Here is a 12,949-nt window from a genome sequence, read left to right on the forward strand (position 1 = left end):
CTTTTGCCTATTCCTCAGCCCTTAAGTTAAAAACAGGATAGGATACTGATGAAGGTACATGTATCCAGAGATTTACTCTCAGAAAATGATTAATTTTTTCAGCAAAGATCATTTTCAGCGAAATTGTATCTCCCTTTCAACTTCCTGGTACAAGTGCTGGAGTGGCCAACTAGGGGCCATGCTCTTTGTCTCTAGTGGGTTTTACAAAGTAGAGAGAGGTCCCACACAATATATTGGTTCAAATTAGTACGCTGGTGGGGGTGAGGTCGAGCCTTGTGTGTTCTCACAATGACCACGATTTTGATTCCTTTTAAGATATTTATTAAAACTCCTTACTACACATATAACACTGCTTAGCTTTAAGAAATACCACAAACATTAAAAACACAATAACTACATATATCAGAAACAATGCTCCAAACGCACTTCCTTCCCAAACAATGCTATAAGAATTAGTATTGCAAAAACAGTTACAATTACAACTAAAGGCTAAATTCGAATCACTACTATTATTTCTCATGCTACACTTACAATCCTAGAATTCCGAGAAGCCAAACCTAGATATGGTTTCATTCCTCAGTAATACAATTTAATGGGCTGGCCTCAGTAGTACGGTTCAATGGGCTGGCCTCAGCAGTGATAGGAACAAGTCCCCTTCCTTCCGTCCCACTCAGGCACTCCGCGGCTTCAGCGTGAACTAAGAGATTCGTGTTCACGGAGAGGGTGGTTCAGGTGATCAGTCTGATCTGGCCTACACTTGCGATTCTTCCTTTGTTGTTCTGCAAGTGAGGTTACCTCCAAATTGGGACTGTAGGTTACAGTTTTTATTGGGTGAGTTGCCGTCTTGGGCCCCTCCTACTCAAACCTGTCACTATTCCCAAATCTGGGCTCGGATCCTACTCAACAGGTTTCTTGCTAGGTGGTCAGTTTGTCTTCCGCAATGGAATTTGTCGGCTGACTATTTAGTTTATCTTAAATTTTGCTTTGGAAGATTTTCCATAGCACTGCGGTGACCTTTCCTTTACAACCCCATTTCAAAAGGCCTAGGGTTTGATATCTTGGAATGTTTGCTTAAGGGTCATTTTTTTGTCCTTAGGTTAACTTGTTAAAAGCCTCTAGAGATAAGATCGAGGACCAAGACTTTAAGCACGTTCATTGCAAGGCCAGGGAAAACAACGAACCCAGATAAGATGAACCTTGCCGTTTGTCTAAGTTGGCTAATGGGCATTCAAACTGTTACATTCAATATGACACTTCTTGACCTGCTGCTCACAAACAGGGATGAATTGGTGGGGAATGTAGTAGTGGATAGCAACTTAGGCAGCAGTGACCATGAGATGATTGAGTTCAGGAGCCTGAGGAAAGGAAGGATGGATAGTGAACTTCAGAAAAGCAGACTTGGACTCGTTCAGGGAACTCATGGGCAGGATGCTCTGGGAAACCAGTCTGATCAGGAGAGGAGTCCAGGAGAGCTAGCTGTACTGTAAAGAAGCCTTAATCAGAGTTCAGGAACAAATCATCCTGATGCTCAGAAAGACTAGCAAGTATGACAGAAGTCCAGCTTGGCTTAGCAGGGAACTCTTCAGTAAACTAAATTACAAAAAGGAAGCCTATAAGAAGTGGAAACTTAGACAACTAGGAAAGAATATAAGAGCACTGTTCGGGCATGGAGGGTTGAAGTCAGAAAACCAAAGTGCAACTGGAGTTACAGTTAGCAAAGGATGGGAAAGGTAACAAGAAGGGTTTCTACAAGTATGTCGGTAGCGAAAGGGGGATCAGGGATAGTGTGGGTCCCTTACTGAAGGCAACCTAGATGATGCAGAAAAGGCTGAAGTGCTGAGTGCCTATTTCCCTTCAGTCATCACAAATAATGTCAGCTCCCAGACTACCACACTGGGCAGCACAGATTGGGGATGAGGTGAGCAACCAAGTGGCAAAAGGAAAAGTCAGGGACTGTTTTGAAAAGCTGATCTTATACAAATCCATGGGGCCAGCTGGGATGCACCTGCAGGTGCTGAGGGAGTTGGCTGATGTAATTGCAGAGCCACTGGTCATCATCTTCAAAAATTCGTGATCAGGAGAGGTCATGGATGATTGGAAAAGAGCAAATATAATGTCTATCTTTAAGAAGGGGGAAAAGGAGGATCCAGGAAACTACAGACCAGTCAGCTTTACCTCAGTAACTCGAAAAATCATGGAGCAGATCCTCAAGGAATCCATTTGTAAGCACTTGGAGGAGAAGAAGGTGATTAAGAAGAGTTGGCATGGATTCATCAGGGGCAAAGTCATGCCTGACCAACCTGATTGCCTTCTATGATGAGGTGACTGGCTTCGTGTATGCAGGGAGACCAGTGGATGTGGTATATCTTGATTTTAGCAAGACTTTTCATATGGTCTCCCACAACATTCTCACAGGCAAGCTAAGGAAGTACAGGCTGGATGAATAGACTGTAAGATGGATAGAAAACTGGCTGGAGCATCAGGCTCAGAGGGTAATAATCAATGGCTCAATGCCTAGTTGGCAGCTGGTATCAAGTGGGGTGCCCATGGGGTTGGTCCTGGGGCTGGTTTTGTTGAATGTCTTCATCAGCGACCTGGAAGATGGGATGGAGTGCACCCTCAACAAATTTGCAGATGAAACCAAGCTGGAGGGAGTAATAGGTGCACTGGAGGGTAGGGCTGGGATTCAGAGTGACCTAGACAAATTGGAGGATTGTGCAAAAAATCTCATGAGGTTCAACAAGGACAAGCGCAAAGTCCTCCACTTAGGATGGAACAATCCCATGCACCAGTACAGGCTGGGGACTGACTGGCTGGGCAGCAGCTCTGCAGAAAAGGACCTGGGAGTTACAATGGACAATAAGCTGAATATGAGCCAGCAGCGTGCCCTTGTTGCCAAGAAGGCTAATGCCCTACTGGGCTGCACTGGTAGGTGTGTTGCCAGTAGGTCAAGGGAAGTGATTATTCCCCTCTATTCAGCACTGCTGAGGCCACATCTGGAGTATTGTGTCTAGTTTTGGGCCCCCCACTACAGAAAGAATGTGAACAAATTGGAGAGTGTTCAGCAGAGGGCAACAAAAATGGTTTGGGAGCTGGGGCAAATGACTTATGAGGAGAGACTGAGGGAACTGGGCTTATTTAGTCTAGATAAGAGAAGATGGAAGAGATTTAATAGCAGGCTTCAACTACCTGAAGAGGGGTTCAAAAGAGGATGGAGCTAGACTGTTCTCAGTGGCGGCAGATGACAGAACAAAGAGCAATGGCCCCAAGTCACAGCAAGGGAAGTTTAAGTTAGATATTAGGTATTAGGTGATAATTTTTTTTTTAACCAGGTTACCTTATAGAACAGAAAAAAACACGAGTATACCCATTTGTACATATTTTTAAACTTCCTAATAACATCCAGAATATTAAACAGTACTTCATAGTTTATCATCCTCATGTTCTTTATTAGTAAGTAACATTTTAAACATTTTTGTTTAATTTTTTCTTATTCTCTTTGTCATAATAAGCTGAATGCTGTATTTGAGTTATGTTTGTGCAGAGAAAGAATAATGCAGTCAGCATAAACCATCTGAAAAAAGGCTGCTTACACAGTAATTTTTTTCAAGAACAGTTCTAGTTTCTGGTTATATTGATTAGTATGCTCTACAGTAAGCAGTGACATTTCATACATTAAGAACCTCTTTACCATTTTTTTAGGCTTGATAATTTCTAACTTCATATACACTAAGAAATTGATTCTTCATTCTTTGCACAGTGAAACCTCCTATTGATTTTAGGTGTTCAAAGATGTACAGCTTGACCCTTGGTTTTTATCTCACATGTGATATTCAGTACAAGATTATAGAATAAAAATATGCATTTTTGTCTCAAAATGTAGCATGAGAATATAGTCCCGGTCTTATATTATCAGCAGATGTTTCTGTGTTTTTTGAACACACTAAAAAATCACTCACTAACATTTCCCCTGTTCATCACAAATCTGTAACTTGATTGTGACTAGTCCACCACTGCATTGCACCATGTGTATTTGTATCTCAGTTTTGCTGTTGATAAGCTATGTATATACTAACAATATGTAGGAATTGCTATTGGTCTTTTATTGTCACAGTTTATGGTTAAAAGTATTGGACATAATACACTATCCGCTTTGCAAAGGAGAACTAAATATTTTTATTTCTTAACTTTGAGACTGATTGCAGATGGATCCTAGCTAGCTGAAACAAATCCTGCATGGTATAAGAGAAGTGCCACTAAGTGCCTAGTGTTACATGCCCATCATTTTGTTGAAAATTTATATCAAGGCTTATGTTTAAGTATTTTTATTATTATAGTACATAACATTTCTAAAATACTTTTCTACTGCTGTTCTGAATTTGAATATAATATTAAATGTAATTGTAGGATTAGGGATATGATTCTGTGTGCCCAAGTAATTGCATAATATTTTAATTTCTGTTATCTTTTATAGGACCCTTTTTACTAAAAGTAAAGAGTTTTGAAGGTCCCAACTGAAGTGACTTCTATGAATCTTTCTTCAGTGTTGTTACTGCAGCCAGTAAATTGACAGTTTCCACTATATAGTTGAGAGTATTTTAACTTGAAAGCCAGCAGTAAAGTTAATTACAGATAAAAATAATGAGCATCTCAGTCCTATTAGAAAATCAGAAGAGTTTTTCACAAAATTCTGTGAAGTATATTTTTGGCAGATTAAAGTAAAGTGGTATGAAATGAAAGAGTAGAATATTCAAAATGAACCTTTAAAAACCTATTTTAAAAGTCATTTCTGGAAAGTATGCAATAATAGAAGTAGTGACTAGAGAAATTAAAAATCAGGGAAATCTTTAGAGATAAAGTTTAAATGGAGAATATTTTAAACTTTTTAAAGAAAATGAACAAGTTTTCATTTTTAAGACAGTTAATTGGAAATCTGTTCTGAGATTACAAGAAAGAGAAAAAACAAAAATGGTACTGCTGTTATCTGAAAGCAAAAGATTCTTTTACTGAAGTGATATATTTGCTTACTTGTAAATAGTTGCAAGGGAGTCTATTATCCATCTTATCTACTTATATAGCCCACTTTACCATGGTATCCACGCACAGACTTGAATGTATTTATCCTTACAGCACATCTCTAATAAGTAACATCCCTATTTCACAAGCCATGGCTGCTTGCAATGTTAAAAAAAACAAAAAACAAGAAGACACATTTAACCAGAAACTCCGGCTTCAGTGGGCTTTTTAGTACTTTTATAAAGGGGAGTCAATCAGCTATTAGATAAAAGTGCCGCACCCCCCCCCCCCCCGCGTGCACTCGATCTATACAGACATCAGATGAGCCGGGTCCAAGTAACGTGCTGCCTCTTTTGGGTATGTGCTGGGCTCAGTGCAGGAGTGTGCCAAGTTTAAAGTAAAGCACCAGGGTTGTTTTGTTGGGGGTTTTTTTAATGTCTGCAAGCAGCCCAGGAGGCCCAAAGGAATTAAATCACTTCACTGAAGTTGCACACATCTGTGGCAAAGCTGGAACTTCAACCAAGGACTTCAGATTCCCAAGCTAGTGTCTAATGCATAGATCTATCCTCCTTCCCTTTAGCCTAAACCAGGGCTTGATTAACATATAGGCAAACTAAGCACATACTTGGGCCCTTTGTGAAGAAGGGGCCTAGTAGTGCTTATTTTACATATTATAATTATTGAGTGAAAAAGAAATATAAATTACAATATTAAGTAGGGGCCCACTAGTTTGTTTGCAAGGGCCCACTAAAGGGTTAATCTAGCCCTGGCTTAAGCCATACTCTGGTCAGTGTAGGTCAGTGCTTCTATTGCACAGAGGACCAAACCACTCAGTAGGGCAGATCCTTGTGTCCATGCAGTTTCACTAAATGAAGTGGTTTTCCAAGGAGGTACCAAAGACACAAGCACAAAGGAGTAAGGCCTTAGTTGATGTAACTCATATATATAGGGACCTACCTAAATCATGGCAAGACAAAGGGATTTTCGCAGACCGTTCACCATGCACAGAACAGATTTTGTGGTCTTTTTGCAGTGAGCATCCCCTCACCAATGATTGGCTGAGGGGCCCTGGCAGCCTTGCCCCTTGCTGCTGATTGGCCCAGAGGCAAAAACCACAGCATAGTTAAATAGCAGAGTCTGCAGAAATAACAAATAAATGTCTACATTATTATAAATCTAAGTATTAAATTTAAATCTAAATTGAAATATTTTGTGAATATAAATTTATACCCAATCTGAATTGTAGCTAATATCATCATAATGTATTATTAGCATTCTACAAAAAGTTTAGTAATACTAAATAATTCTAACCTTGATAGAAACAGTTCATATTAGTTGTTAACTAGCATGCAGCATCCACCAATATTTGCAGCTGACATCTTTTGTCTTTGTGGTCTGAACACTTGTCCGTATACTGAGATCACACATTCTGCAACCACTGAATTTGGTGGAATGGTAAGGCAGTGTTTTGCCAAGTTGTAGAGATGTGAAAAGTGATCAGAAATGGAGTCCCAAACCACAGTCAAAGGCATCTGGCACTCTTTGCAAAGTTCATGTAAGCAGAATGTTCCTTGTCATGCTCTTTCTGCCATCCAGGGATTGATTTCAGTCGCTGAGGGTCAAATCTCAGTCAAGATACCTGGTTAGGGTAAAAAATGCAAACAGCACTAAAAAAGGGAGGCACATGGTTGTTTAAACCACAGTGGTCGTGACAGTACTAGCAGTACTGATTCAACTTCACAGCTATTGCCTAGAATAGTTCTCGTCTCCACTGGTTATCACATTGACAGTCTGAAAGTTGTGATGGTACGTCTTTGACCCGATTTATCAAACCCACCTGCGTGTTGTGTGCTTGGTGAATCAAAGCCTGTCTGTCAGCTTTCAAACCACATTAGAAGTTCCATTAACTGGATCACAAACTTAACTTGATCTTCAATGTCACCCTATCTTAGGAGATCATGTAATTTAGGTATGTACTGTGTGCTGGGTGTGATTTCAAGCTCTTTGCACACAGATTGCTGATAGTACTTCATATTGCACAGTAACAAACTGCATTAAACCACAAATTCCATCTTGTAGGCACTGGCTGTGGTGGAAGTGACACAGTCGCATGTAGATCCCACTTTGATTGGCAATGGACCCCCTGTAGTGAAGCTTACAGCCTGTACAATATTTGAACTCTTTTTTAAAAGAGGAAACCAAACTATCCACATCAGGAAAGGATGTGTTCATTGCAGGTGATATGAATTGCATTGGGCATCATTCCATGGAGCACATCAAAGAAAGCTTTACACGTATATGTTGCATTATCAGAGAGAAATGCCAAAATCTTGTTAAATTCTAACCTGTAGTTTACAACAGCCTTTATACAGCGTGTGCCATGGTAGAAAAACTGACAGACACAATGTGAACCAGCTGTGTTTGAAAAGCAGGCCGGTCACAGTCTGTCCAGCTTCTAGGTACAAGTAAAGTGTGCAGAACATAGTTATCTTGAGTATCTCTTGCTTTATCTGCTACAGTCAAGATTGATTCATATTCTGGTAGTGCAGATTTTGTAGACTGAACATGTGAAGCAATAACCTTGGTGAAGCTTGTTTGCACATCGGAAACTGCCAGCATTTGGCACGTTTGTTCAAGTAGTCCTGGCAAGCAAGGTTCTTTGGGCAGATATATCTTTTATTAGATCAACTAAATCATTGGAAAAAAGTTCTTTGCCATCTTTTGGGCACAAACACCCTTCGTCAGGGACAGGGAGACTCTGCTGCTGTTATATGTTCTCCAAGGTACAAAAGAAGCTAATTTATAACAAGCAGATCTGTGAAAATGCAAATGTGTGGAAGTTAGGAAGCCAATGGGTAGAGATAGGAGGGGAGAGGGGGAAGGAGGGAATTGTGTGAAGAAATGTAAGTGATCAGCTACAGGCAGGTTACTGGGGTGTCAGATGTCAGGCAGGTTGTAATGTGTCATAAATCCAATGTCTGTATTAAGTCCATTTTGTATCCAGTAGATTTATGAAGTGAAGTTCATAGGGTCATCTACGAAAGGTGTTTTGTAAGTTCCCTTTGAGGATTAGAACTGAGCGACTGGAGAGAGAGTGGCTGTTTTGTGAGAAATGCGCACCCACAGGTGATTTAATATTTTTGTTCTTTGATGGATTTTTGGTGTGCATTCATTCTGGTATGCAGTTGTTGCTTGGTTTCTCCTACATATTTTCCATCAGGGCATTTAGTTAACTGGATGAGATGTACTGCATTTCTGGAGGTGCAGCTGTAAGATCCAGGAATGGTGTTGGTTCTGTTGTGGAATGTAATTATTGTGGGACTGGTAGAGATGTGTCGGCAGGTTTTATATTTCTTGTCCTGGCATGGTCTGGATTCATTCGGTGTGGTTTGGGTCATAGGAAGTTTGCTTCTGGTGATGAGGTTAGTGAGGTTCGGTGCTTGTTTAAAAGCTAGGATGGGTGGTTCTGGAAAGGTCAGTTTAAGAATTGGAGAATACATAACATTAGCAGAGTCTCTTTATGCCTGATGAAGGGCGTTTGTGCCCAAAAGCTTGCAAAAAAACTTTTTTCTGACTATTTAGTTGTTCTAATAAAAAATATCACATCTAGTCAAAGAACCTTGCTTGCCTATGTCCTTAGACCAACACAGCTACAACCAACAACCCTTCAAGTAGTCCCTTCATTTAGGGTTCTCATTTTTCTCCACAGGAATGTTGGAGGCCACAAATATAGCCTCTCTTGTCAAGCTGCTTTCTGTACTTCTTTTAAAGATCAAGGACATAGTCATTTATTTTTTGCTCTGACTTTCAGCCTCTGCAGTAGCCTTTCACTTTATATGTGATTTAGACTCTAAATGCTAATCAACGCTATTTTTTCTTGACACATCCAGAGCCGCATTGCATGATGAACAAAACAATTTACAGGCCCTCGCCATTCGCAGGGCATATGTTCTCGTATCCCCCATGAATGGTGAAATCCACAAATAAGGTACTGTGTTCATGAATGCAGTGCCCCCAGCGGCTGGATGGGGGGGAGGGGCCATGGCTCCAGCAGCGATGGTGGGAGCACAGCAGCGGCAAGCTCAGAGCTCCCGAGGAGCTGCTGTAAGCGCATAAAGTGTATTTAAAACGTGGGTTTGGCATTCACGAATTTTTGAAATGGCGAATGCCGAACCTGCAAATAGCAAGGGTTTCCTGTACTACCATCTGCATACCATCTGCATGTAGGGAACTGCCTTACATGAACCTGAGCTGACATGTATTCAGCTTACTTGGATTTCTTTTCACGCATCATCTTCAGACTGCAGCATTACACCTGGCTTTTTAAAAGATGGTACTGAAACCCTTTCACTTTCCTGACTGGCACCTTCATTAAGTCCACATCACTAGCTCAGCCTTTCTTGAGCCATGTGCTTAATGGCTGCAGGAATTGCCACACTTTCTTTGTATTCCAGTAAGCTTTTTTTCTTTTTTCTTTTTTTTGCAATTCTGTGCAAAATTGTGGAAAATACCATTTTTCACAGGGATTGCGGAAACCACTGTTCTTCATGGTTTCCACAAAAATCACAAAACCATGATTTAAGTAGGACCCTACTCATATGCCAAGAGGCAAGAAGGGAGAAGAAGTACAGGAAAAAAAAACAAGGAGGAAACAGACTTGAGGATATAAAAGCTAAATATAGGTATATCTCCCCTCCTACTTTAACTTAAACACTGAGCAAATGGTGAGGGGAGAAATGTAAAGATACACCAACATACACCAACAGCCTGACTCCTTTATCCCTATTTACTTATACATCACATACACAATTGCTATCCCTGGGGTCACTACCTTAAGGCAAATATTTGTTATTTCTGCTCATGATACAGGATGCATACTTCTCCAGTTGCAAAAGGCTCTATGAATGATGAATAATTCATATTAACAATGGACACTGTTTTTTCAGTAGATGTATATCATTTTATACATGTTTTCAGTTTTGGGGGTTTTCTTAATGCATAGGCTTTCATAATCCAATGCCAAGTAAATTGGCATTGCATTATAAAATTGACTGGGTCAAGGGGAAACACATAAAAGACACTTCTTGTCATCTTCCCAGAATATAAAACTAAACTGAAGGTACAACAGTAAATCCAATAGAGTGCAGCCATAAACATAAATTGAACTTGTTCTCTGAGTTGTTATACCCATTAGATAAAGGTGGTATTGCTTCTTTTTGCAGGTATGTTGCTGCCATTTACAAGTAAATTAGAAACAGTTATAGATCAGGGGTTGGCAATGTTTTTGGGCAGAGTGCCAAAAACACCCGCAACCTCAAGTTGTAAGATGTTGCTGTGCTAGGGGTGGACAGTGGGGGAGCCACAAAGGTCCCGATCCTTGTTCTGGCAGTGCAGCCCTGGCCCCTTCCCGAGGTGCAAGTGCCAAGCAAAATGCCTCACGTGCCACATTCTGGCACGCATGCTGGGTGTTGCCTACCCCAGCATAGATAGTTTAGAAATTATTACTGGGAAAGTAGTAAAGAGTTGCATTGTATCTTCATTATATACTGATCTTAACATGTTTTATTTTGCTGCCAATACATTTAATACATGTTGTGATTAACATTCCTAGTAGGTGACTTACTAGCTAAGAATGAATACTGGCTCAAAACATTTTTACCATGCACTCATGAAATCTACACCATCCTGGTTTTAAATTTTACTGTACAGTACCATCAAGTCATACTGATGCTTCAAGCTGAGAACCTTAATGCTTATTTGAAACACGTCTGTTACCATGAAGAATCACATGAACTTTTGGTGTTAAAATACCATTACATTTAAAGAAGCAAAGTACTTATGCTCTTCGTGCTATGGTCATAACCTGTTCTACACATGCTAAAGAGAGAGAAAGGAAGATAATTAAACAAAACCAACACAGACATAATGTTAAAAGTAGTAAGTTCCTACAAAGCTTGGAGATCTAAATTAGGTTCAGCGTAGTCAAATTTTCTCTGTCCCTGGGAAAATTGAGAAGACCTTTGGCAGGTGTTACTATAAAGCTGCAAGGTTCTCCAGCATGTATTTACTATTGAATAGATTTTTTTCTATTCTTCATCAAATTATCACCAAAAACTAAGAAGAAATTGACTTCAGCTTATTACAACTTTTCTATATAGTTCAGATGTTAGATAAATGCTGTTTATTGAACAGCATATTAGCAGTGCTGCAGGCCCTTATTCATCCTGTAGGCACTATCCATGGCAACAGCAGAGACAGCCTCTGCAGAATTACATTAAACTGCTCTGCCTAGGTCATAAATTCCTTAAAAAGCCATTAATACAACATTTAAAACATTTCCTTACCAATATTTTAAATAACAGAACAGATCCTTTTAAAATGTAGTATTACTCTTCACCATTTGATTATATATGTACTTAATTACATCTGTCCACCCAGAATAGAATGCAGATTAAAAAATTACGGAGACAAAAATATCACAACTAGCTTCCCTCTGCTTTTACAGTTTTGCTTATTGTGAATACAGTGTTCAAAACATTCTAAGCATTTTGGTTCTTCACCATACTTGAATGTTTGGCTTTAAAAGTCTGCAGAGAAAAACCTAAACAAAGTAACTATTTCCCCCCCACAATTTCATTATTTGTCTCCATCCATAGCTTGTTTGTAAAAATACATTAAGTTACCCAACAAATGCCCCTTCCAAGTATATTTATATTGAGTATATAGAGTGCGCAAAGCTAATGACTGAAATAGATCCTCACAAGTCAACAGTATGATGAATTTCTAGTATATTCACTAGTATGCCTAGTTTCCTTTGCAGGTTGCTTCAGTTTCTTATTATTCTATTTTGGCAATCACCTTTGGGACCCTATCGGATACCTATATGGCTTTCATCATTCCAGCATCTATATCCCTCAGTGATCCTAAAAAATGCGATAGACAAATTTTTAGCATTCCCAAAGAAACCTGTATGAAATATTTACTGTGCCAGGAGCATCGGTACTGTACATACAAGTGATAGCTTCATTTATGTGGAAAACAGTTGTCTGTACTGCAAAGGTATGACTATCTCATGCATACATAGCATAGCTTAACTTTAAACTGGCTAATTTAGGGACTGATGGCAGCATAACTGTGGTAACAAAGTTCAGAGTAAGCTTTTACCAGAGTTCCCAGTCAGTGTGGAGGTAATAATTAGGGCTGTGTGAAGCTTCAGGCCCCGATTCCATTCAGCAGAGATTCAGTCCGATTCAGTGGCCGAATCTGAATCCAAATTGAATCAGGAGACCCTTTAATCTCTCCAAATCAAATCAGAACCCTCTGAATTGATTCGGAGAGATTTGGACATAGAAACAGATTTGGTGATTTGGAAATAGAGACAGCTTTAAATGTTTTTTCTACATACCTCTAGGTAGCAGGCAGCTCATCAGTGCTGAGATGCTGGGGCAGATGGAGCATTCCACAGGAGCGCAGGGGCTCCCCAGCACACTCACCAGCAGACCCAGAAGTGGACAAGAAACACTTCTGGTGCACTTCTGGGTTCACTGCTGAGCGGGGGGCGGGGGGGCCATGCTCTTGTGGGATGCTCCATCCGCCCCAATATGTGTTCACAAGCTGCGCCTGGTACCTCGAGGTATGTAGAAAAAACATTTAAAGCTGTCTATGGCCAAATTGCTGATTCTCCGAATCAGCATCGAATCTTCAGATTTGGATTCGGCCGAATCAAATTGGGGACAGTGATCTGAATCAACTAATCGAATCACCGTCCCCAATTTGGGCCAAATCCGAATTGAATATGACCCTTTTTGCACACCCCTAGTAATAATCACCAAGCCATGCAAGTGTCCTCAGTGGCCACGTGCAGTCCGTCACTGAACTGAGGCAGCAGGCAGTCATTGACAATATGCGACATGGTATGTGTTTTGCCACAGCT

Source organism: Alligator mississippiensis, chromosome 11 (genome assembly GCF_030867095.1).
Source record: "Alligator mississippiensis isolate rAllMis1 chromosome 11, rAllMis1, whole genome shotgun sequence".
Classification (NCBI taxonomy): domain Eukaryota; kingdom Metazoa; phylum Chordata; order Crocodylia; family Alligatoridae; genus Alligator; species Alligator mississippiensis.